The 27,845-nt window shown below is 37.5% G+C and overlaps 1 protein-coding gene across 5 annotated transcripts in view; it reads right to left on the bottom strand.

Moving 5' to 3' along the window:
• tenm2a (teneurin transmembrane protein 2a) overlaps positions 1-27,845 on the bottom strand; it is a 646,939-nt gene that overhangs the window by 465,270 nt on the left and 153,824 nt on the right. For all 5 annotated transcript variants that reach the window (XM_058798657.1, XM_058798659.1, XM_058798660.1 and 2 more), the window contains exon 4: positions 14,829-14,929. The gene's annotated coding sequence lies outside the window, so the exon portion shown is untranslated. The remainder of the gene's footprint in view (positions 1-14,828; positions 14,930-27,845) is intronic.

Raw genomic sequence — 27,845 nt, 5'->3', positions numbered from 1 at the left:
GAGAAGATTAAATAGGCAGTCATAAGGTAATATACTGTAAGCGTCACAGTGATATTCACTTCATGATCACAGATTCTATTAATAGACGTTTCGCATTCGCAAAAGGTTTCTTTGAAAGTGTAATCCAGTAAAGTCACTCTCTGTGCTCCCCTGCGGTATCCACAGCTCAACTGATATATATTTTTTCTTTTTTAATATCTTGTTATATTTGTCTTTCTCTCAGCACACATATCTAGTTCATCATAGTGTCAGATTGGAAGCTACTTTCATACTTTACCATAAGGCCGCCTACGGGTTCAGGACAACTAGTTTCATTTCTGAGCGCTAACAGTGGATGGACATAAATGTCTTTCATAGAAATGACTTGGTATTAGAGAACATGTTCATTGGGGACATTAAGCTCTAGGAATCCCTGCTCCAAACCCTGTGCTGAAGCAGATAGAAAGACTAAGCCATTGTGAGATTTTCTGAATCATTTACTAAAAATGACAATGAACAGCCTGTTGTAATGAAGATGTAGTTCTTTAAATGCAGAAATATAATGCAATTTTATCAAATATGCCCTTTAACTCATTGCAATGGTTGTTAAAGACAGTAATACACTAATCTGTCTGGTATATCCTGATTTCATACTACAAAACTGCTACTTTTAAACCTTCTCGGAATGCACTGCCACTACAAATTTAGTAAATACAAGTCTTGGGTGAGTTCACATAGTTTAGCGCTTGTCTGTTGTCAATAACTAGTGATATATGAAGCATAGCTCACACAGAAGTCACTTTCAAACTAAGTGGCTTTCTGTTGGTCAACACGGTGAATTCACATGACCAACTTAAACCCGTTGCGAATTTTTTTCGTCACACAAAATTCCAGATTTTTATTTAAATTACTTGCCTGTGAGAATGTACCTTAAGATAAAGCTTAACAGCTGGCTGAAATAACTAATAAACTCTTGAAATGTACATATGCTGATGACTTTTTGTATTTAACCTGACATTTTACACAATCAATAAAAGATTTAGCTTTTTAAAAGATGTCTCAAAACTACTCAGAAATGAAAATGGTTTCATGTTGTCCGCAATTCTTCTCATGTTACAGAAGTGTTAAGACTTTTTAATAGTGTATAATTCATGAATCGTATCATTGCAGATAAACCTAGTCGGCTCATGATTTTGAAAGAGATGTGCACCAATGCATCAGAAAAGATAGCCAAAATTTTCCCAAATAGGATTTTTATATATATATATATATATATATATATATATATATTAGTTAGCCTTAAAAGATGTTTATATGAATGGAAGCTTTAGGGACATTCAGCAATCTGGTCATCCTTGGCTGAGGTAGTTGAGAAGTCATATGCAGAATAAAACACAGATTGCCTCTGGGCTTTAGATCAAATGTTTATTCATGTTTATTTGTGCATCTTCAAACTCTAAAACAAAAGAAGTTTTATTAAAACCTGCCTGCGGTCTTTCAAATGGGAATGTAGAACTTCACTGTAAATATTTTTCAATAAACACATTTTCAACCAATCTAAAAAAGAGAAGTAAACAAATGCTTTGAAAGGTCTGGTGCGGTCACATAAAACCAAGTCTCTTTTGAAAGAGAAAACCACAGAGACCATTTAATATAAAAAGCTAATTTTCTAATTCAGCAAATCACATTTAATTGCAAGCTTAAGCGAGGACAACAGTAGAGCTCAAATTCACAAGGACCCATATCAATTACATCAATTATTCAATTATCAAAATGCCCCACCGAAGACATTTGAGACCTTCATCTGAATGTAAAAAGCAGATGTTTTTCTCTCTCTCTTTAGCAAACAGAAAACAAAAAGCAGTGATATACCTGTCAGAATAATGGACATAGCAGTGGTGGGAGGGAATAATGATGAAATTGAGCATCCTACCTTCTCCGATAACAACCCAAAGGGGATGCTAAGATTTTACGCAGCGGGAAAAAGCCCCTTCCTTCCCTCTCAATCACACTGACTAATTACCAAGCTAACGCAGTTAGTCACGTATAATGGCAGAGCTGAGTGAATGGAGCCTCATAAGACAGCTGGACTATTGCCCTCAAGGACATGAACCAGAGTTCTCTTCTCCAGACGCCATGAATACAAACCTACGCAGAGACATGCAGCGCCTATAAAGTTTGTTTGTGGGTATTTAGTATCCCATCTCAGCTAGACTGAACTCATGAGCTTTTTTCCGGTTGAAGGTCAGGGAAGGGGTAAGCGGTCATTTGGAATGAAAATCAAGCCATCCACGCTTTCCTTTATTTTTCACTAAGGACTTGCCACTTTTGATGTTTGCCTACAAAACCTCAATTACAAACATCAGGAAGAGAGGATCTGATCATAAAATTTCTCTAGCCATCTGCAGTAACACATAACAGGCTGTGTAAAATGGGTTTACCTGTTACATTAAAATATAGCTATCCTCTGGGTTTATAGCAGATGATGCAAGGTGACCCGTGTTAGATAACTTACTTTTCAAAGGAAACGAGATCAAAGGCAGGATCTGATCTTGTCAGCTTACACACTGTAACAAAACACCAGGATTTTCACTGTCACTGAATTTTTATATAACTACGGTTAAATAAGCCATGTCAGGGGTGTTGCGTCCAAGCGAGGGAGGCAGTAGCACCTTAAAAAAAACTGGGATACGAATAAACAGCTACTCCATATATAGATGCAAGAGTTTCTAAACTACTAGTATTTCTAAATCAACACTGCCCAAAGACGTGACGGCAGGCATTGTCTGTTCATCTACTGTATGTGACTGACTGGCTTATTAAATCCAAATGGGTGAAACCCAATTGAATCAGACCAAAAAATACTGATGACTCATCCTTCACTAGACAAACTTGTGTCCAATCAAATGCGGTCTACAATGAGAACGTCCAGCTCACTAATGCCTGCAATGGACTAGCAAGCAGCAAATGGCTCATGCTGTGGTGTAGGCTAATTTAAGTCAATAAATAGTAGATAAATTAAAAAGTAATGTCATCTAACACTCCCTTGGTGTTTATAATGTTAAATATATATATATATATATATATATTACTATTAAACGATGACATTACTACCACACTAAAAATGAACAACACTATTAAAATATTTAGCAAATCTAAAAATATAATTATATTTTTCATACTGTAGATTATAATGTTGTAATGCCTAAATTCACTTTTGCCTTTAAACCAGTTGGTTTTAGTGTTTTGTTTTCGATGTATTTAGACAAAACAGTATAACATTTTAAATAAGCTAATTATTGGCCACACAAACAAATAAATAAATAAATAAAATAATTATTGGCATTTCCATTTAAGCTCTAAACAGTGCAACTATCTTCAGTTTAGCCACCTACCACACACCATAGAGTTCTATCTATCATACTATCTATGAAGTGAACTAATAAATGCATTGTATTCATGTTTCCTGTAAAAAATAAAATAAATAAATAAATCCAAGGGACAGGACTGGCAATCATGTGACCCAAATGTAATCCCCAGGTGAAGCTGATGTAAGGACACTCTCCGTGGCGAGCAAGAGCCTCGTTCTCTTGATTTAAAGGGCTCTCCATTAGCTGTCGCACTACTAGGGCGTCCGTCAGCTTGATTGCACATCAGATTCATAAAAAACAGCAGAGAAGTGTGAAGTGGGCATTCTGGTGTCCCTGTGCAATAGCATCACTGGGTTCCAGAGGCATATTAGGATAGCTGCACTATTTTAGTGCGACACTCAAGCAATCTCCGAGCTCAGCTCCACAGACCTGAGAAGATTACCTCGGGAAAAGGAGGATTTCTATTTGCATGATAACTGCTGAATCTAGTCTGTTTTATTCTTTATTAGTTACAGTAAGTCCTTCTTTCATTAAATGACAGTCAGAAAGGGCTGTGTAAAGACGTGTGACGTACCCGTTGGAAGAGCAAGCCTGACACACAAACGCGCAGACACACACACACACAGACGCACAGTCAATGTCATCTTTAATGAACTTCAGGTCATATCAAATCAACTGAGTCTCAAGTCATAAACTTTTATGATTAGTAGAAATAGATCATCCACAGCAGATGAGCTGCAGTGTTTTCGCTGCACTGTCGTTTCTGTGCACAGCACAGCATCTCAGAGATCTGAGTGTGCAGCTTTCAGTGCAGAGAAAAAGGGACTAAAATGTGAAAAGAGTAAAGAACAGTTATGACCATTAAAATAAAGAGATAGTTCACCCAAAATGAAGATCATGTCATTGCTGACTCACAACATTCCATTCCTCTATATATAGAGCTGGCTGCTCTTTTCCATGCACTTACAATGAATCAGGACTGGACCTTTCAAGCTTCAAAAAGATGCAAACATAACCATAAATGGTCATAATATTTATCTATACAACCAGTGCACTATACTCTAAGACTTTTAAAGTCATACAATACACAATATTGTTGGAGGAATCAAATAAATGTAAGTCCTTATTCACTGAACATTTAGCTATCTACATTGTAAAATGGTGATTTTAACAGTAAAAGACCGTAAAAATGCTACAGTAAATACCTATTAATTGGTTACTGATAAGTTTCCCTATTATATAGAGTGAAAAACATCAAGTAATACATTTTCAAACTTTGAAACTACTTCAAAATTTAATCCAATGTGTTAATTGTGGCTTCTTTGTAATAATTTGTGAAATCTTAGTTGTCAATGATCATTTTTTTTCACTTCAGTGAGCTGCTAACCATAGCAACAGGATCACTGAGTGTGGCCTGGAAACCTTAAAAAGATTCAGTTGCTATTCACTGTAATTTTCATTTCGGAGTGGACCATACCTTGAAATGCTATTATGTTGATTTATAAAATCATAATGTTGAAACACTGATCTCATTGAGATATTGGGGGGCTAACGGTTTAAAGACCCATAGATTAAACTATGCCGTTATCATCTTCTCTCCTAATCTCATTTCACAGGAGGCCTCAGCTGGAGGAGATGTTTTCCTCTTCAGAGAATCTCCACGTGGCCAAGGAAAGCACTGAGGAAAAAATGAAGCAAATAAATAAGAAGAAAATCGAAATCCTTTCAGCCCTCACAAAAGTGCAAAGCAATGAATCAACAAAATAAATTCTCTCCGGAGATAAACAAACATAATATTTCAGGGGCCAGAGAAGACTAGCTGGTCTCATAAAGTTCATTGGGTCCACTGACCATAAACGCAGCCAACTATTAAGTCTCACAGCATCCACAGTAACAAGTATAGCATCTCCAATAACAAATACACCTCGATGCACAGAGGCCTATTAAATCTGGACCCTAAAATGGCCTGACTTAAATAGACGGCTGACTCCAGGGTTATACATTCTCTGGCGTCCTGATACAACAAATACTGGTGATCCATGGTGAACAATATGCATGAAGTGTAGGTGAATAAAATTAAACGATTGGTTATGCAGAGACTGAAAGCCTGGTTTCAAAAAAAATCTGGAGACCAAAATAACACTCTCAAAGATCTTTGCCGAAAACAATAAATCTATTACAAGAAAATTCATTTTGGCATCTTAATTTCTATTATCTCAAAATAATTAAATATCACTTTTTCTAAATAATTCAGTAACCTCCACAAAGTTGTCAGTTGTAATTGGAATTTAAAGCAGAAGTAGCAGATTGTCTCCAGGCAGAGAATTAGGCCCAGAACTACTTCTTGGCTGATGGTTTTGTCTTTATTAGTCTAATTCATTTGGATTGTTTTCAAACATGGCTGACTCATTTTTTGACAAGGTGTAATTAATTACTATGCAAATGGTTTCAAGCAACACCCTCTCATTTTGGCACGAACAGGCGGCGTCTCCATCTAGGTTTTGGAATGTCATCAGAAAAACTAAAAAATGAATAAGAAAAAAAAAAAAAAAAGCTTTGCTCAAGTGTAGGCAATCATGTGGAGAACTTGACTTCACAATGACATTTCTCCAAGAGATAAAAGAGCAATAATAGGACACAAGGCTGCAACACCTGCTGGTCCAGGTGCGGAGCCATGTGTTTTGAAGACTTCATATTGAAAAGTCTCCATCTCTATGCTCAGGAAAATATCGTTTAAATGTAATTCATTCAGAATTTCTGTCCCACAAACACACACACACACACACACACACACAAGTTTGGAAGAATTCAGTTTTTTTAATGTTTTTGAAAAGTCTCTTATGCTGACCATTTATTTAATAAACTAATACAGTAAAAACAGTAATATGGTGAAATATTATTACAGTCTATAATGACTGATTTGCATGAATTTTCAGGATCATTACTCCAGTCTTCAGTGTCATATGATCCTTCAGAAATCATTCTAATATGTTGATTTGGTGCTTTGCCATTACAGGCATAGATTACAAGTAAAAAAAAAAAAAAGATTACATTATTACATTTTTGTAAATATTGCAATATTATTGTTTTTAATGCATTTTAATCAAATAAATGCAGCCTTGGTGAGCATAAGAGATTAACAAATCTTAATTATTTCAAACTTTCAAACAGTCATGTATTGTATGTAACCAAGTAGGTGACAAGAGACATTTATTTATGTTCATAACATTTCCAAATAATTGTTAAAAAAAAAAATAAATAAATAATAATAAAAAAAATGCTAAATAGATTACACATTTAATTGTATACATCTAATAATACACAAAAATAACAGGGTTGAATTTGGTTCTGAGAAAAGCTTTGTTTACTTAGTTTGATATTTTGTTACCACAATGAATTTCACTCATATTTTTAACGTGCCCCTATTATGGGTAATGAAAGGTTCATATTTTGGTTTTGGGAGTCCCCAACAACAGGTTGACATGCATGCAAGGTCAAAAAAACACTTTCATTGTCTTATAATATGCATTTATTTTTTCCTTATTTGCTCAACGACTCCCAAACGATTCGCTCAGTGATTCATTTTTCCAAACCCCTCCTTTGTGTGACGCTAATCTGCGGTGATTGGTCCGATTGGTTAATTTCATTTCCATTTCATAATAAAAGCTGCTTTTGTGATCTCAGTGCTGCTTTGTGTATAACGTTACCGGGGAAAACGCTATTTTTACCGCTCCAAAAGCGGCACCTAGTGGCAAAGAATGAATTTGCATTTTCATTCAGACCAAAGCGAAAAGACAAACAAGTGGGCGGGCAATATGCTAATGTTTCATTTTGATGTCAACATGAAACGGCTTGGGATTTGTTTTAAGAACAACTTGTTTCAATGATTCAGTCGACTCTTTCTTTTGAGAGACAATAACTTTATACATGGTGCACTTTCAGATTTAAAACTTTGCAGGATGTTTTCATTCACTTGGAGCTGTGTTACACACTGCATGAAAGGTAATTTTCGAAAATCCAGAATAGGGGCACTTTAAGTGTGACTTAAGTGTCTGGATATTTCTTGAGGCCACTATATACAAGCAAACACGTACACACTCAAGATACTCCATACTGACAACACTCATAAAGGAGGACTGTTAAGATTGTGAGGGATTTCACAACCATCCTCACCTATTTATAGTGTCTGATGCTCCGTGAACCATGAAATTAATAAATAGCACGCTTGGTGATTGCCTGGAAACCAAGCGCCGAGGAAAAGACGGCTATGAAATCAACGACATCAGTTGCGGTTTCTAATAAGTTGTCACATCATTGTCGTTGACCTTCATGCAATTAAATAGAAGGAAGGTTTTTGATTGGTGGACAGCCTGAAGTAATGGAGAAGGAAGAAGAATGCAGTGACATGGACGTGGCCTCAGCAGATAGGATCTCATAGTCCACACTCTCAGAGATCATTCGGCACAATTGAGCGGGGCCTAGAGAGAGAGAGCATCAAAATCAAATAGCTGCTCTCAAAGAAGCTGAGGGCAGAGCGGTTAGCTTGAGAAAAATATCAGCCTCAAATAAGTCGACATCATCAGTCCTCCCGAGGAAGAAGTGAAAGGAGAAGGACATGGCCCTATTGAAAGCAACGATGTGGCGTTACTCTTTGCCTCCGGGTAAAAAAAGCACTCCGTTAAGATGAATTCAATCGCTGAAAGCTTATTGTTCACATTTATAAACTGGAGAGTACAAAAGTCTGTCGGTGAATGACAGTGAATGTGTTGTTATCCTAATGATTGCTTGGAGAAAGGGCAGACGGGGACGGCAAGGAGACTTAGACATTGTGAAGAAAAGAGGAACAGAAATCCACTTGGCTTTTCCAGGTGAACGATCCAAGACGAGGGAATGAGAGAAGAGTGGGTGAGTGTAATAACTAGAGTGCCAGAGGTCCTGCCGTGAGTGATGAGCAGCTCATTGGACGCCTTCGGAGGTCAATTGGGTCACCGTGCTCACATCGGAAGGACATTGATGTGTTCCTCGACTGTATCCACAACCGTAACAAAAGACAAAATCAAAACGAACGCACAAGATCAAAATGTCACGGATAAAGCAATGCGGCGCAATAAACTTATACACGAGAGAATCCCCACATTGCATCACTGAAGGGTGTCGATTTAGTCTGAAGTGTTTGCAGCTACAATGCCCTTTTTAATTCTGAGCTCTTCACACACTTGACTCAGTTAAGTAAGAATCCCTATGGAAATCTGCCGACATGCTCTGTGTAATAATTGCATGCCAGATACCGCGCTCCAAAATCCTTTTTAACTTGCCAGTGCAAATGGAAAAACAGTCGATTCATTTTGCTGGTATTTAAAGGGTTGTTATTCGCTCATTTCTATCTCGCACCACTTTGACAGTTATTGCATTGTGTGGTAAAGCTGGAAGGGATCAAACAGCATTTTGAAATGTGCCATGTTGTTTCAACATTACAAAGGACATTCACACAAGCTCTTCAAAGCATGGAGTCTTATTAAAAATCACTCTCAACATCGTAACTCTGTGGGAGTTCAAGTAAAAAAAAATAATAATAAAAAAAAAAAAACACCTAGTGCTATTTATACGACCCACTGCCGAAATGCAAAACAGGGACTGAATTTTCAGGTCTACCTCCTGGAATGCTGTATAGATAGATGTACAATAACACCTTGAAACTTGAAGTAAACTTTAAAAAAAAAAAAAAAAAGTTGTATGAGTGATCTGAAAAAAATAGTACAAGTAGACAAAAAGGCTCAGTCCAGATACATAGACTTTGAGGAGTGTCAAAAGTAAACTTTTCTCTTTGAGGAAGGCCCTGTACTATAAATCCTTGACAAATATATCCAATCCATTCTGCTTTGCATGTTTGTTTGCATACTAAGCAGCTGCTAAACACTGGAAGAGCTGGTGGGAGTCTAGTATTATTGATTCAATACTGCCTCACCTGTTCATGAGCAGAACTGCAGACTATCCTCTACACCTGAAGCAGACAGACAGTTCAGAGAGAAAAATCACAGAAATCACAATCTTTATTGGTTGATATTTGTGAGTTTTCAGAATCTATCAACAAAATTGATCCAAAATGTGCAAATTAAGACACAAAGAAAAAATGTTTTTGATGTTTTTTTTGTTTTGTTTTTTTACGGTACAGCATATATCTCTCTGAATATTACATGTGTGTTTTTGATGAATAAGGAGTAGCCAGCAGAATGATGCTAGTCAGTCATTCTAGTTCTCACTACCCTCACTTTCTCCTTTCAACCTATGCCAGGATTTTTAACTTTGGCAGACAACACAGAATACAGTGAGAAAATTAAAAACCACAGTGAAGTTGCTGGGCTCCACAGCGTAGTTTGTGTGTGTGTGTTTGTGGCAACAAATAATGACATTTATTTTTAAGGTCATAAAATAACTTCATATCTTCAAACGTGATATAAAATCAAAATGAAAATGCATAAAATAAGATAAAATGTCACAATGTGTCATAAACCTCTAAAGCTCCCAATCAGATGAACTCTGCTGGCATTTCATCAATATTCCAGTCCAAACAAACACATCTATGCTAAACCAGACAGGTCAATAATAATAATGTACCTATAGTGAAAGATAGCACCTCCACTCTCACCCCAAAGAGCCTCCTGGTATAAGGAATGACTCTTTCCTTTGGTGATATAGCATTATGGGAGTGTTTGACAGGGTCTCTCTGCCAATGGCAGTGCTGGGCCAGTGTGCAATATCTCACATGAAAATGAAAAACATGACTCCATTACTACAGAGAGCCTGACATTTCTGAAAAATTACAAGTGCATACCTTTCAGACTTACCTTTAATATGAAATGAGACACGCTATGATTATGTAAGTGTACATTTAACAATGGTAAAAAAAATAAATAAAAAAAAACACTAATACACAAGTATGCAAATCCATTACCAGATGTGCAAGCTGCAATATTTCATTCAAAAAGCAATGTCTGCATTTATTTAATAATAATAGTAAATATGTAAGAAATTATTCAACCATGGGCCGTTGAATTATTAGAATATAATGCACACCTGAGGTGGTAATGCATTTTTAAATGCACCCAATCATTCAAAATGTCTTATGATTTATAACAAAAACTCGCGTAAAAGTAGATTGTCTGTGAAACATGAGTCCAGTACATGAATAACATCCCGTAGCCAGGCAAAGTCTGGAGCAAAAATGTTACACACTGTAAAGTACAACATTTCGCTGTGTCCATTTGTCTGAGTAATCTTGAAATAATACTTGGTTATTATTTGGAACAAATGTATTCCCCATGGCGGATAAACCTTGGAGTCAACAGAGTACAAAAAATGTCCGAAAACCAACAAGGTACATGTCACAACAATTTCAGCCATCCTTCTTGGAAAGCAGCTCCACAAATTTCTAGAAGGGAAATAATGTGAGGGTTGGGAAAAGCAGATGGCAGTCACATCAAAAAGAATAAAAGTACCGGTGTTGAAATCCTGCCATGGTGTGTTTGGCTCTGCCTCATTCTGGCAGGCCACTCTTCGTCTTCCTGGGTGTAAAGTCCTGGATTAGACTGGCGTGGTGGACAGTTCCATGTTAATTCTCCTGGCTTCGGAATTAGACGCCCCCTTCTCTGCCATCCAAACAATAAACAAGACATCGCCTGCTGTTTGGAATAATCTCTTTTGGGCAAATATCAGGAGTCCTAGCAAACACGACTACCCAATGTAAATGCTGTTGATCCAGAATTTGCTTTACGGGGTGTTTTTCAGGACTTCAGACGGTGGGAGACATCCCTCAGGAGCAGCAATGGTTATAGAGGAGATTAGATTGCTATCATTCTGGATGAGAGCCGCACACGGAGGTTTCCACAGTTGCAGATGATGGTGACAACAGAGAAACAAATCTGTGTTACTGCAAGAGATCAGATTACCCTTTACTGATCTTGTTTTCTGGATGAAATCTCAAGATTCCCATGTGTCGGAACATGAAAGCTTGAAGACGTAACTACTGAGTCATCATGACCATAAAAAAGGCACAAATGCACCATGTATTTACACATTAATAAATGTTCTTCTGAGGTGTATTACTTCATGTTCTTAAGACTAACTGCTAAAATGATGGCTGGTTGACGTAAAACTAGAACTCTCCAGGACCAAATCCAAACATCCATGGGATAAAGATGAGATGCTCGTTTTGGTCCTATGAATTAGTTCCAAAATAGATTAAAAATGCAATTCATACATACAGTTACTCTTTTTAGATACATCATCTATGACAATCATGTTTTTAGTTTCTGAATTAAAATTAATTTTGTTATTTTCCTGGGTGCATAAAGTGGAAAAAAAGAAAAAAAAAAGAAAGTCAGGATGATACAACTGTCCTGATCTTCAAAAGCGGAGGAAAAAAGCTTCATTAAAAGAGTGAAGTTACTGAAAATTATTTTAAAAAGTAGACAAACTATTCATTATTTCTTAGGGGAAAAAATAACAAAACAGATTTACTGGTTATTAAAAAATGTCCACCAAATCAAAGTCGGTCATATTGTGTGTAGTCTCGCGTAGCCAGACCTTCAGACTGACGGCTGAAGGTCTGGAATCCATGGCAGCTTTAGGCTTGTTTGAGACGCGCCTCGAGAATAGACGGCTGCAGTGAGGGGAGGAGTGAAATAAGCACAGTCAAGACAGACAGTTCTGAGCTCTCGAAGTGGAACAGATACATACGAGATCAAAGGCGGATATCGCGTTATTCTCACTCATGTGCTGTGCTGCTAATAAATGTGATATAATTTCAGTTCTGTTGCTTTTATATCATTTAAATATGATGAACAAGACTATCAAAGTGCTTGCTATTTAATTCCATACGAAAGGTGTATTTGTCATTCATTTTTACTTGAATACAAACATGTATTCATATACATACATACACATATCTCACACATAGATCGCACTGTCATAGTGTTTGGGAACATTCATGCATAATTTAAATACATAATCACTTGAAACCTGGTAAAAAAAAATAAAACATTTTAGAAGAGAATGCAGCATCAAGGTTGTCTGAACCAATGAGCATTAAGCTGTGTCGTCAGTCAGTCGTTTCCCATCATGCTTTTGATCAGCGCAGTCGGTGGAGAACAACTGCGCGCGACTGCACAATCCGACACAGTCACCTCGTCGTAAACACAGTACTGTCAATATTGTCCATTTTTGTTCTATTTCTCCAAAGAAAATAGTTCAAAAAAATCCACAGTGAAACTGTTGTGCATCTCTGAGCAACACAAAGCAGTGTTTCGTTACTGAATGAATCCGTGTTTTTAACAAATCTAATGAGTGGCTTTAGTTTCATATTTAGAGTATCATTTCAATTTTTATTACTTTCATAATTTAATATTACATTTTTAAAAATCCATTAATACCCATTTAAAACCCATTAATCTCAAAGGTTTTATGCAATTCTAAGTGAAGTGTATACAGTCTGTGTAAATTAATATATATATTTTGGTCCAAATTTGATTTGGACCAGCCCCATAGTGTCATGTAAGAATTTGACAAAATATGATGCATTCATCTAATAAGGTGAGAATAAATGGCCTTATAAATTTAAAAATGCCCTTTTAAATCAATTTACAATTTACAGTTGCAGTGTAGAATATATATTTCTGAAATCATTTTTGTTGTTTCTGTTGTTTATCTGATGTTCTCTTCACACATTAATGCATTTGTCCACCCTGTCATCTTCATCTTTTATGAAAATAAAATTATTTAAACTAGTTAGCAAAACCTTTTATGTGATTTTTTTAATGTGATTAAGCCAGTTAGTATTCATTGAAAGTTTGTCCAGATATCTTTGTCATTTGATACAAATATGTTGCAGTACAGTAATTTCAATTTTTCAAAAAACTTTTCCCACTAAGTAAAATGTATTCTTGAGAAAGGGACAAAATATCTTTCTGAAAATATACATTTTATAATCACTATGTAATGAAAATGTATATACTCTACTTTGAATTTGTCCATGACAGGGTGGACATATTTTGTGGTTTACTCGAAAATTGTCTGCTTGCAGTTATTTTATAAAAAGTGCTGGAGCTTGACCAATATACAATTCTAACAGCCTGCAGTCTCCTTAATACAACAAATATGAAGTTTAATAGAAAATCTCATATTTTTATTTTGGATATTGTGAAGTCTCAAAGGCACTTTATAGTGATATTGACCCATATAATACTTTTTTGAAAACGCTGATTAAGATGTGTACAGTACATGCACTTTAATTCAAGGTGTAAGGCAAGTGTTACTTTTTTTTATTAGATGGTTATGTTACATCACATTAAATATTTATTTTATTGAAAGGTTTTTCAAAAGTTGCTCAAACAATACGAAACTAATATGAATACAAAGATTCGATTTCTAACAACCTGCCACACGATTTTTTCCTTTTTTTTTTATACTGTAGATACGACACAGAACGCTCTGTCCTTTCTCTTACCACTCTGATCCCCCTCCATCGGAGCACAGGCTGACTTGTGAATCATTTCGCTTTCCACATGTTAATGAATGTTTTCAACATAAAAATGAGCTGCTGGACACAGTGTTGAGAAGTAAAATGTAATTAAAATAAAGTATATTGATTACCCCACAGCACGGACTATAAATAACAGAGACCATAAATAAGCGACGAGGACAGGTGAGTTGGCTGATTTATGCCTGTACTCCTGTGAACAGCAGAATAAATCATTCACAGCTATGTTCTTATTGAGTTATGAAGCCTCTCCGCACGCAAAATAATTGCCGCCTCTATGTCATCCTCTTGTCTTGTGTATTCCCAAAGAATGGCTGAGTTGGTCGGTATGCACAGAGATGTATTTTGAATAGATCTAGTTTACTGCTGTTATTCCAGCCCTGTATTTCATACATTAAAAAATCATTAAATGGCATAGAATATTTGTCAAGGACCGTGACCTCCATGCTGTTATCCATCACAATAACGTTGCTTTCCACAAGCCTTTGCTGTAGAGACTGCATAGAACTGAAGCATCTGGGTAACAAGTGTAGTTTCTAGATAGTTTTCCATCGGTATGCATATTAGAAAACACTTGTTTGTCATAATTAGCTGAAATTGAGAGGTGGATGAGCAAGTAGGAAGATGAGTGTGTGATGTTTAGAAAAAATATTTCAAAGCAAACACTTCAAAGCTGAAAAGTAGAACTAGACCAACAGTATGTATGAGAGCTGCATCAAAAAGGATTCCAGCGTGCTCTACATGAATGGTAACCATGCACGAGTATAATCAATCATTTCATGCTAAATGCATATACATAGACCAACTATTTTTAAAGGCATAGTTCACCTGAAAATAAAAATTTTCTGACAATTTACTCACCCTTGGGCCATTCAAGGTGTAAATGAGTTTGTTTCTTCATCAGAACAGATTTGGAGAAATCTAGCATTACATCACTTGCTCACCAATGGATCCACTGCAGTGGATGGGTGCCGTCAGAATGAGAGTCCAAACAGCTGATAAAAACACAATAATCCACACCACTCCAGTCCAACAATAAAGTCTTCTGTAGAAAAAAAAAAAATGCATGTTAGTAATTAACAAGTTCATCAAGACATTTATACTTCGAGTTCTCAATCCATAATATTGCTTTCTATGTTGGTGGATTTTGATGTGAGAAGATGACAGGGAATGGACTTTTTCACCGATCTGTATTTTAGCCAGAAACAATGGTTTAAAACACTTTAAAGATGGATTAGCTGTTTGGACTCTTATTCTGACGGCACGCATTCACTGCACAGGATCCACTGGTGAGCAAGTGATTTCTCCAAATCTGTCCCAAACAAGAAACAAACTCATCTTGGATGACCTGAGGGTCAGTAAAGTTTCAGCAATTTCATTTTTGGGGTGAACTATTCATTTAATAACAAAACAAATTAGGACTACATCACGAAACAGTGTTTTGATGAATATAATGATCAGGAATATAGTAGTAAAAACAAGATACCTGCTCTTTTAAATACTCAACCATTTTAAATGTAAATTTGTTTTCATTACCAAGACAGCTAATTTAAAAAAAATTTTGGTGAAATGAACTGTGCACTGACAAACTATCAAAGCTTTTGTTGAATTATCACAAAAATAAATCCATAAACTAAAAAAAGGTGAGTAAACACTACATTGCACTCTGAAAGTCATTTAACCTTCACTGATCTGATGTTTGTATATAGATTATTAATTAGATTTTTTTTTTTTTCAGTCTGTTCCAGGACATAAATGGCTTTATCTCATTATTTAGAGTGTTCCCAAACCTTTTGACTAATGTATTTACTTGAGTTTTACAGTCATTTGTGATAAACTAAATTAGGTTTGACAAATTTTGTATTGGCTTTTCACTAGAGGATGCTGGGAAGTGGACCACCTCTGGAGCCGCACACTGGATCATACCTGAAGCCCCACTGTTAAAACCGTATACTGCCAACACACCATCTATCATGCATAAAATGAGACGTACATTCACATGCATCTTCACACACACACACACAACATCTTAAAAGAAATCTTCTCAGCATATAGATTCAAACAACCTTCATCCAATCAACAGTTAGCATGTGAGGTTGCTGTTGCCAAGTTACTGTACAACACTGCCATGTCAATAATTAAGCATGCATGGAGGTGACTGTTATTACAGTGATAAATATAGGTGTCACATGTTAACCTAGTTTCTTCTGTTCCCTCATTGGTTAATTAGCCCCACACCTGTTTCTGTTCTCCCTTGATTACGTTGATTATATAAGCCTGTGTTCTCCCTCCACTGTTTGTCTGCTATTGAGTTTACCATGTGTGTTTTGCAGCCCCTTTCTCCTGGATTTCTACTGTGGATTTGTTTCATTTGTTCTATTCATCATCGTGCGCCTCTTTAGCTGACACGTAACGTTACAGAATAGCAGACCGAAACAGTGAGTAATTAAGCGGCGTTTTTCTTTATTTCTTTTTTCTTTTTTCCTCTCCCGGAATGGATCTGCCCGCCGTCCAACTCCTATGCCTGAAGCAGATGGACCGTTCGCTGGAGGACCATACAAGGGACTTTCTCGATCTGGCGTGCCTTACACACTTCCCGGACCGCTCGCTCTGTGTTTTTTACATCATCAGCCTGAGCGAGCAGTGTAAGGCACGCCTACCAGAGAACGGTCCCAAAGAGGATTTCGCCGCTTGTGTGGAGTGGGTGCTGGAGAATAATGGACTGTTTTTCTCTGTCTGCCCCCCCCCGAGGACGACTCCAGCCCCACTCCCGAACCAGAGACCAGCCAGCCGTCACCCCGATCTACGGAGATACTGCCTGAGCCCACTTCAGACGGAGCGCCTGAGCCCGCTGCGACTGAACCACAACCATCCTCTGACCAAGTGCGTGAGCCGGCAACATCATCCGTCGCCAAGGGAGTTTTGGTGAAACTCGAGGGCTTGGAGGGAAGCCCCGCCCACACTCCTACGACTGAGGGTGAGCTGCAACTGATCTCTGGGAAATAGGAAGAGGAACTGAGAGAAATTTTCCCAGACAGACCTTATTGACTGGTGGGGAGAAGTACAAACCTGTGTCCCTGAATCTCCTGTGTCTCCGCTGGTTCCGTCCAGCCCTGAATCTCCTGTGTCTCCGCTGGTTCCGTCCAGCTCCGCGCTTCAAGAGCGCCACGAAGGCGCCTCCCTACCTCCGCGCTTCCAGAGCGCATCCAAGAGTCCGTGCTTCAAGAGCGCCCCCCAGTGCCTGCGCCACGAAGACGCCTCCCTACCTCCACGCTTCCAGAGCGCCCTCAAGAGTCTCCGCTGGTTCTGTCCAGCTCAAGTCCTTCTGTGGTCCCTCCCAGCCTCCCTCTCCCGCCTCCTCTCAAGCCAGCCAGTTCTTCGCCTCCATCTCCGCTGATGCCTGTCAGTCCCTCAGCTCACCCTCAGTCAGCGCCTGCCATGCGCTCCACTCCGCCACCTCGGGACTTCCAGTCTTCAGCTCAGCCCAGACGTGCGGATCCCCTGTCTCCACTTCCAGCCTCCGAGTCCTCGACTACACCTCGGTCCTCCGACCCATCGGCTTCACCTCGGCTCCTAGCTCCCTCGTCTCCACCGTTGCCCGTCATCCCACCGGCTCCACCGTCGTCGACCATCCGCCGCCTCGGGATTCCACTCCTCTGGCTTTGCCTCGTCACTCCATCCCTCCGGCTCTGTCAGGCTCCTCCTTCCCTCCGGCTCCACCTGCGTCCTCAGTCGCACTGGCTCCACCGTGGTCTTCCGGATCCCGCCTCCGCCTCAGTCGCCTGAGCCTTCAGCTCCGCCTTGGCCCTCCGGATCCTCAGTTCCGCCCCGGCTCTCCGTCTGCCCCGTTCCACCTGGGTCTCCTTCTCCAGCAGCGCAGTCTCCGTCAGTCGGCCCCCTGGTGTCGTCGGACCATTCTCCACCATGGCTCCTCCCACCGTCGACTCCGCCGTGGGCCGCCATCCTTGCTGGCCTCTGGAAAACCACCTGGCTTCTCCTGCTTCAGGCTCCTCCCTGGTTCCTCCCACCCTCCACTCCCCCTTGGACTAACTTTTGGTTTTGCCCCTTTCCCATTGCCTGCCCTCCTCTTGCTCCTCGCCCACCTCCAGAACCCCCCAACCTCCCTCCTCTGTTGGACTGTTTTTGTCGGCGCGGGGACACGCCTTTCCGGGAGGGGGGTGTTTTGTCACATGTTAACCTAGTTTCTTCTGTTCCCTCATTGGTTAATTAGCCCCACACCTGTTTCTGTTCTCCCTTGATTATGTTGATTATATAAGCCTGTGTTCTCCCTCCACTGTTTGTCTGCTATTGAGTTTACCATGTGTGTTTTGCAACCCCTTTCTCCTGGATTTCTACTGTGGATTATTAATAAAAGACTTTCATTTGTTATATTCATCGTCGTGCGCCTCTTTAGCTGACACGAACGTAATAATAGGAGTCCAAATGAGCAACTCTGCCAATTTAAAAACTGCCATTCACTCTCATCATGTCCTAATTAGGAGGCACAAACCCAAGTTAAACAAATATATGGGGTGCTAAAGCAGACATGGAGGATTTAGTACATCAGAGGAAATGTATGTTGATCTGTGTAACAGGAAAATGAACTATATGATCTTGAATAAATTATGCTTTGTAGCATTCCATCACCATCTACTGATATACCTTCCAAGCCTTGGCACTGACTTTAAAGCGTCCGTTTTCTCTCTGCAGCTGTCAAGTTTCAGAAATGAAGGGGTTTTAAAGCTTTCATGGATCGTCCCAACCTTGTCATTATGTGAAACAATGTCTTTTGAAAAGGTCCACGGGCCTATTATCTTACCGGATGAAAGCCGCTGCGGTGGGCGACTTTGCCGACCTGACCACTTTGTAAGCAGCTTTTTGATGTTTTGTTTTTTTTATTATGATTTTCTCTCCCCACTCAAATTCCCATGATCATAATAATATCCTGCCCTCGGATATCCAGAAGGTCTTTACATCCGCGTTTAACCGCATACGCCTATGAAAGAGATAGCGGGACAGTCAGAGCGCGTCTGGAACATCACTCGGGGGAAACGGATCTCTAAGGCCGCTTCATCACGTCAATTAGGAACTCTATCTCTAAAAGACGCATTACTGGACCTGAGGTTTGACGGATACGTGGCAGCAGCAGTTAATCCGTGATGTACTGATGCCGTGCTGTTTGGTAGACAACAACCGTCAAAGAGATCGCTTTCAAACATCTTGGGTTACTGCGCTTGACTTAGTAATGTAATTGATGGGCGTCCAGTTTAAAAACAGCACATGAGAGGGGTATATGACTGAATTGAATGACACGACGTGATGGGACGAGCAGTAACGCTGCATAGGAAGATCTGTATGCTGTAACAACTCAAAGGTCACAAATCATTGATTTAATGAGTGCCTTAATTCTGGGTTGCTTTGATTGGAGCAGCCAGATTGATCACGGTTATTCTGCTTCACTTGGCTCATCGTGGTATCAGTTCCAAACACATTTAACTCAATAACAGATGATGAGAGGAGCCCAGCCATGCTAATGGGCCACCATGCCCTGTGTCTAGGATAAAAGGCTGAAGTCTTGCCATCATCACTCAGACTACTTGTCTATTCCCAGTCTTTTCCAGCTGAAATAGAGCCAGTGGTTCTCATTAACACATGACTTTACATAGTTTAGTTAATTTCAAGCAGAGGTGCAACTAATTGTCTTGTTACAACAGAATCTTCTAATGTCACACTCTATGGTTTGGAAGGAACAATGTATAGTCTCTGTTGGAAAAAGATTGGAGATGTCATATATTATTGCATGTTATATTATATGCAATAATAATATGGGGTCATGGCACAATAAAAATAAAATAAAAAAATAAAACAAAACAGTAATTGCTCATGAACCTTTTTACAAAGGAAAATGCTTGTTCTAATATTATTTTATCAAAAGCACATTTACAAATGATTTGCAAATGACAGACAGACAAACTGTACACACATACATATATAAATTTAAAATCCCTTTTTACATTAAACAAATTACATTATTAAAATTATTATTGATTATTATATGCGTGTGCGTGTGTTTGAGGGCAATAACATTTTTTAAATATTTAATAATAAATTAATATAATAAATACTATAAAGATTATACAATAGAGACTTTCACATTGTTACAAAATGTTTTTTTTTTTTTTTATGTTTTTGTTTTGAACTTTCTATTTATCAAAGAATCCTGAAAGTTTGATAATAATGAGAAATGTTTCTTGAGCAGCAAATCAGCATTTTAGAATGATTTCTGAAGGATCATGTGACACCGAAGACAGGAGTATTGATGCTGAAATTTAAACTTTTCATCATTTGAATAAATTACATTTTAAAATATACAATGAAATAGAAAACAGTTATTATAAATTGTAGAAATATTTCACAATATTTCTCAAATATTTCTCTCTCTCTCACATAAATGCAGCCTTAGTGATCATAACATTAAACCAAACTTTTGAAAGGTGTATAGACTTACTTTATTAATATATCATTGATTATAAAGAAAAAAGCTACTTTGTGTCAAGATGATGCAGTAGCTAACCGACATTACTAATGTTCCACGAATAACCTCAACTCCCCTGAATAACAAAGAATGAGAGCAAAACAATGAGAGAAACTGAACTGCTTGCTGCAAGAGAGGAAATCACACATGCAGGCAGTAAAGAGATTGTTGGAGACTGCGTGCGTCTCTTTTTCTCACACACTTTTCTAGTGGCACTGTGCAGGCGTGAAGCAACAGCCTCAGAGCAATCCCGCCGTCTCCTCACTGTGCCTCTAATTGTTCCCCTAGCTGGCAGGTGCGTCTCTTGCTGCGGTCTCAGCAGGCACACATACATGCACACACATGCACATGCATGAGCACACACTCACACACACAAACACCACAGATAAGCAATTACATGTGTAAACACACCCCGATATGCACACATATGCTTGCATGTGCCCAAACACCCACACGTTCAGTCACCTCATACATACAGTACTTACATCTAAATTACAGAGCTGACACTTTCGGACAGGTTGATGGGATTTCTGTCAGCTTTGTTTTAGCTCTTCTGCAGTATGTCACGTGCAGCTCATTACATGCACAGAAAGAGGTGACATCTCTCTCGCTCCAGCACAAACTCTGTGAGCATGTGAGCTTCTCCTCCCACAGTCTTCCTGTAATCTATACAAGAAGTCAATATTTGCATTTATATTTATTTTCAGATGTCAACAGACTATTAATGAGATGTTCTGGATGAGGAATGTGCTCTTATTAGTGGGCTATTAGATCAGTGCTCAAAACCGCACTCAGAATGCATGCTATACTGCTGAGAAACCACAGTCGATGGCGCTTGCCCTGGAAAGATGCAGCTGCTACTTGGGTGTCTGGGATTGGAGTTTTATTATTAGCTATTTTTATTGGAAGTGACTTGTATTACACTGATTGTAGGGAGAGTCCCTCTGGAGCAGCCTGGGGTTAAGTGCCTCGCTCAAGGGCACAATGCTGATAGGGCTCTTTCAGTAACCGCTAACACCTCCATGCGGTTGAGCACAGAGCATTTTTTCACTAAAACTTATGGCATGTTCACATCTCTGCAAAATTCTGCCTGAGATTGAAAATTTTTAGTTTAAATGGCAGAACTCATAACACCAAAATGGATCCACATGGCACTGATGTTAATGAGGGCAAGAGGCGTCTTCAGCTACACAAATTATTTGTTTGCAAAACACTGCAGAACCAAGAAAGTGCACAAGTAACACAGGCAATAATAAAATGCCATATCACACACAAATTAGGCACAGTGGGTAAGCTGTAAGCTACTTAAAGGGATAGTTCACCCAAAATGAAAATTCTGTCATCATTTACTCACCCTCATAATTCATCTTTTCAAAACTGCAGAACATAAAAGATGATATTACATATATATATATATATATATATATATATATATATATATATATATATATTTATTTATTTATTTATTTATTTATTTTGTACAATGAGAGTCAATGCAAATATGCATTCCCTAGTGGAAGAAAAAAAACTAAAATGTATTTGGAATACATTTATTTTGTGCTAGAGTAAGTATAAATTGAGTACAAATGCATTTACATATTTATGTGCTTAATTTAACTGCCCTGCATGCATTTGTACTTTTGGTATACTAAACTAGTATACTTAAAGTCTCCTTAAGTGGAACAACTAATTTTATGCCTAATGCACTTTAATTGTGCTGAATTAGTGCTGAGGTCCAGCTAAAGATATACTTAATTATTTTTGATGCTGCTCAAGTGGAACAACTGCAAGTTTACTTCAGGTACACTTTAAATGTCATGCATTTGAAGACTGATATTATACAGAGATCATACAATCCTTGTTATTAGTGATATTAAAACACATTTTAGGGATAATATAAAGAAATGTGCATTGTGCAATAATAAAATAATCCAAATAAAGTTTGATTATAATTTTATATCAGTAAGTCTTAAGTGATAAGTCAATAAATATGTAAATGGATTTGAATAATAATTAGTATTGTATTTTAAATAAATTATGGCATTTTTTTTTTTTTTTTTTACTAGGAATCATTTATTTTGGACAATGAGAGTCAATGCAAATATGCATTCCCTAGTGGAAGAAAAAAACTAAAATGTATTTGGAATACATTTATTTTGTGCTAGAGTAAGTATAAATTGAGTACAAATGCATTTACATATTTATGTGCTTAATTTAACTGCCCTGCATGCATTTGTACTTTTGGTATACTAAACTAGTATACTTAAAGTCTCCTTAAGTGGAACAACTAATTTTATGCCTAATGCACTTTAATTGTGCTGAATTAGTGCTGAGGTCCAGCTAAAGATATACTTAATTATTTTTGATGCTGCTCAAGTGGAACAACTGCAAGTTTACTTCAGGTACACTTTAAATGTCATGCATTTGAAGACTGATATTATACAGAGATCATACAATCCTTGTTATTAGTGATATTAAAACACATTTTAGGGATAATATAAAGAAATGTGCATTGTGCAATAATAAAATAATCCAAATAAAGTTTGATTATAATTTTATATCAGTAAGTCTTAAGTGATAAGTCAATAAATATGTAAATGGATTTGAATAATAATTAGTATTGTATTTTAAATAAATTATGGCATTTTTTTTTTTTTTTTTTACTAGGAATCATTTATTTTGGACAACAACAATCTTAAAAATACCTGTAAATCCCCAAACTGCATATAAATGTTTCAGAACGACATGAGAGTGAGTAAATGATTACATTTTGGGGTTAACTGTCACTTTAATTTATCCTCTAGTCAAGGTGAAATGAGATTCCCAAATTTAATTAGAGACTCAAAGACTTATTTTACTGCATATTAATAATATTTTCTTAAATATATCTAGCATGGAAAAAATGCATTCAAAATGCCACAAAAAAAAAAAACAGAGGAAATATCCCATAGTTGATTGAAAAAACAATGCACTAATTCCACAATCCAATTAAGGTTGCATGGAAATATGAAATGTTACTCTCTCCTTACAGTTTCTCCGGCTCTGTGAGGCTGAAGGAGCTTCTTCACTACATAACTTTGAAGAATCTGAGGGAGCTGAGCTGAAAAAGAAAACCCCTCTTTTCAAAAGAAAATGATCAAGCAGATTCCCTACAAAGACATTCGGCCCACACTTCAGATTTCTCAACAAGACCAATGGGAAAGTATTTCCTGCATTTGAATTTGAAGCTTACTGGTTCACTTTTACCCCACTTTTCCCTTTATGGGAATACTGCTTCAGGTAATATAAAAAAAAACATTTAAAAAGAAACGTTTCACCAACAGTTTCCAAATATGTACTAAATGATACATATTTCACCAAGACAAATTTCCGAGCATATGGTTGCATAAATAATTGTACAGTTTCCTACATTAACCAGGTGACACAGTTTAAATACTGCAACTTTGAGATTATGAGTCCAAATAAATATGTAAGCAATAAGCATTGTTCAAAAAAGAAAGCGATATAAAGGAGTAAGAGTTCATTATTATCCTACAAAACCGAGAAAGCAGAGAATCCGCACATACAGTAAATAAACATCAAATAAGTTTTATTTACACACAAAAAAAGAGATGCTCTCTAGCTCAGTGTCACTGTGAGGCCAAACACATCCAATCAATCCTCCTACACACTCCGTAAAGCACTGCACATATTTATTCTCACATGTGGGGATAGTGTCACTATTGACAAAGTTTGCCATATGTTTGACATCCATCAGCAAACAGACTTCAGCATATAATGGACCTGTCATGATTCATGGCTGGTTTGGCTGATCTGCACTGACCTAGAGCTTTAATGCTAACGGTTTGCTGACGAACCAATCTCAAACTATAGCGTTAGTCTTCAAAGCTTAAACTGTGATTTAAACACCTCCAGCCCCCAAAAAACAACTTTCCCGAACACAATTGCTACATTTACTACTAACAAAATGGTCCTCTCCCAAACTCATGCCAAACAGAGAAATGTTTTAATAGCACTACAATGACACAGTATTTACAGTTTTCAGAGAAATGACCCTACGGATGTCTTTATTTTAACACTGAAAAATGACACACTTCACCTCTAAGGACAGCAGAATATAACTTCATTTAATACGCATACATATTTTAATATTCTTTCTGGCCCACTCTCTAGGGTGGCAGGTGAAAATGTACTCATCTCTGATTCAGCACGATAGGGCTGTCTGTGCGAGCTAATGTCATTTTCAACCGTTTGCACGAATACTCTCACACTTTCAATTAGATTCCCTCCATATGATTCAGTGTCTCTGCAAAGTTATTCAGACTTGAGGGAGCCCAATGGAGCAGCCCCGTGGGTCTCCCAGCCTGATCAATAACCCACTTAATGGATCAATTTAAGCACTGCTTCAAAGTAATCCCCACTGCTAAAAGACTGAGACGCGGGAAAATGAGACCCGCGGAATTTGCAGAGTATGTGCCTTCGCCGAAGCCGCAGTCAGAGAGAACTTGATGCATCTAACTGAACGTTCCCATTCACCATTGATTCAGAGGAGACTGCTCCTTCCGCCTGTTTAGCCAATAAAGCTCACGCTAATGAATATGCTATTCCTACGCTTGAATGAACGGACGAAAGCCTCAGGGAAATTCTACCGAGCTCAATACTGCATGGTTATTTCTTGAATTAAATATATGTTAAAGCTGAGAAGGGCAATTTATATACCACTAGCCATACCAAAAAAATAAAAAAATAAAAATAATAATAATAATAAATAAATAAAATGAAATAAAATAAAATTGCATATAGTTTCAGCACATTACATTAGGACAGGACAAAGTTTCTCAACATTAAAAAAAAAAGTCATTTCACTTTTACAGCAGAAACTTGAAGCAAAGATATTTTATAAGTGGGACATAAATCAGGGCCTATGAATACGGCTTGATAATTACTCAATTATGCCAGTTATTGGTTAGTTAATTACATGAATTTAATTATTAATCACTGTATGCAAATTCAAGGCATATTGTGGTGTAATTGGAGATCCCTAATAGAAAGTGGTTATTTTTAATGTCACCAAACATATATTATTCATTACAGTATGATTATGCAGATACGGAGGTCTGGGACTGAGATATTTCTGAGGAATATTGTTAGACATGCCATCTATAAACCACAGGGGGCATAAAAGGACATAAGACGTATTATGACTTTATGTAAATCGTGCAGCTCTACATGAGGCCAGGTCTCAAAGGTCAGTTTATTAATGTGGGAGAGGGAGAAGCTAGTTTGCTGACTGACTAAAGCCTATCTTGAAGACAAAATGAGAATAAGCACAATGCTAAAGGTATTACAAATGCACTGAATTTTACTAGAAAACAATGACACAAACATTGTGGCCTGTATTGGGTTACTTCCCAAGCCACACTGTTAATAAGAAAAAGGGCTGTTTCCAATGAACAAAAACAGCTGGCTTTTAATAACAAAGCTCAGCTTTGTGTTTAGAGCCAAGAATATGATCATTATTACGTCTAATATTAGCTACGCTAGCTATGTTTCCCTATAAAGTGAGATTAAAGAAAAGATAATACGAGATAACAAAAATTATATATTAAAAGGTTAAATATTGTTGGCTGGAATAATAAACAAGGGATGATTTTCCTTTTCCAAATATTAAAATAAATCTTTAGAGGTAAGTTGAAGATAAAACGATATGCTCTTTGATGCAATACATGTATATGTGTAGAGAGAGAGTTTATATTAAATATATTGAATTACATTGTTGCCTCGGGCAACAATGCATTATAAATGTAAGAGGATGCAAAAGTAAAGCAGAAAGAGGAAATGTAGGAGGTTATGAAGAGGGAAAGAACAACACAAGAAAAGGGAAAAAGAGAGAGAGAAGGAGGGCAAAGTAAACCAAGAGGAAAGAGAATATCTATTTGATGTTTAATTGGAATCGATTCTCTGAAGCTGATGAAAATTTCACGCCATTCATACATGCATTGTATGTGTGAGCTTGTAAAAGCTGCCTGAAAGAGGAGAAGAGAGCGGGAAATGAAGGAAGCGAGAAACATGTTGACTTACACATTAGAGGCAAGAGGAGGGGATGCCATCAGGGAAAAGAGCTCAGAGTTTTAATATTTCTCAACAATGATTTATTTACTCACCTTATGGCAACAATTCCAGGATGAATCATATTCACTCTCCCCAAAATAAATTATGGCTTTCCGTCCTCCTCATCATGACATGACGTCCACATGTTGTCAACAACAGGGCAAAGCGGAGTGGTCCAGCTGCAATGCTAGCCATATATTACAACATTCACAGAGCCGCAGATGATGTATACTCATTTTATTTATTCATTTGTTTGAATGCCTGTTTATTAAAAAAAAAAAAAAACACACACAGCTGACATGCAGCTAAATCACGGCCTTTTAAAAGACTTGCTGGGCTGATTCCCTGCGCTCTGGCACAACAAATGAAAACTTGGCTGAGGATGCCTAAATGAGGACCGCTTAACACATCATTTTTGTACTACACTCTACAAGTAAATGGTTCCATAAAAAACCTTTAACATCTGAAGAACCTTTCTGTTTCTCAAAAGGTTCTTTGTGGCGAAAGAAGGTTCTTCAGATTATAAAAAGGTAAGAAAGAGATGGTTCTTTAAAGAACCATTGAATGAATGGTTCTTTGTGGAACCAAAACTGGTTCTTCTATGGCATCGCTGTGAAAACTTTTAAGCACCTTTATTTTTAGGAGTGTAGATAGTTAGATACCCGTAATAGACAGACAGACGGAAAATAAATAAATAATTATAGATTCACCCATTATGCTCTTCAAACAAAAAAAAAGAAAAAAAACTTCAAATATAATATAAAATAAAAATACAGTAAATGTAAAAAAATTAAATAAGTGATGCTAATGAAAAGTTGAATTAATTAGTTAATTAGCAGAAACCTATCTTGACGTGCGCTAATTCTGTTAAAGTAAAAAAATTCAATGGTCTGACTCTTTACAGTCTCAAAAGCTGAAGTTGTGCAAAAACCTTAAGTAGTTTTAAGTAACCTCCGACTGAGGATTCCTGAATGAAGACCATAGATGAGCAAGGAACTAACTAGTTTTTTAACTAACTAATTAAATTTTTACAAAATTGCATGAGATTCACCTACTATGTTCTGTAAAAAGACACAATTAACTAAAAATAATAATAAAATATAAATAGTAATGGACCCTGGACACTGGAATTGAAAAATAATGCATCTGGGTGTGCATTCAGTTTCAATAATTCAACAATCTAGGCTCAATTATTACTCACATATACACTCTTAATATCAGAGGTTGTGTAAAAACCTTGTAGTATTGTAAGGGATGAAATAAAACAATGCATCATTTACTGGTTTTACCAGTGTGCTTTCAAGATCTGCATGCT

The sequence above is a fragment of the Onychostoma macrolepis genome, chromosome 14 (genome assembly GCF_012432095.1).
Source record: "Onychostoma macrolepis isolate SWU-2019 chromosome 14, ASM1243209v1, whole genome shotgun sequence".
NCBI lineage: Eukaryota > Metazoa > Chordata > Actinopteri > Cypriniformes > Cyprinidae > Onychostoma > Onychostoma macrolepis.
Note: the sequence above shows the minus strand (reverse complement) of the source record. Positions and strands in the feature narration are given on the sequence as shown.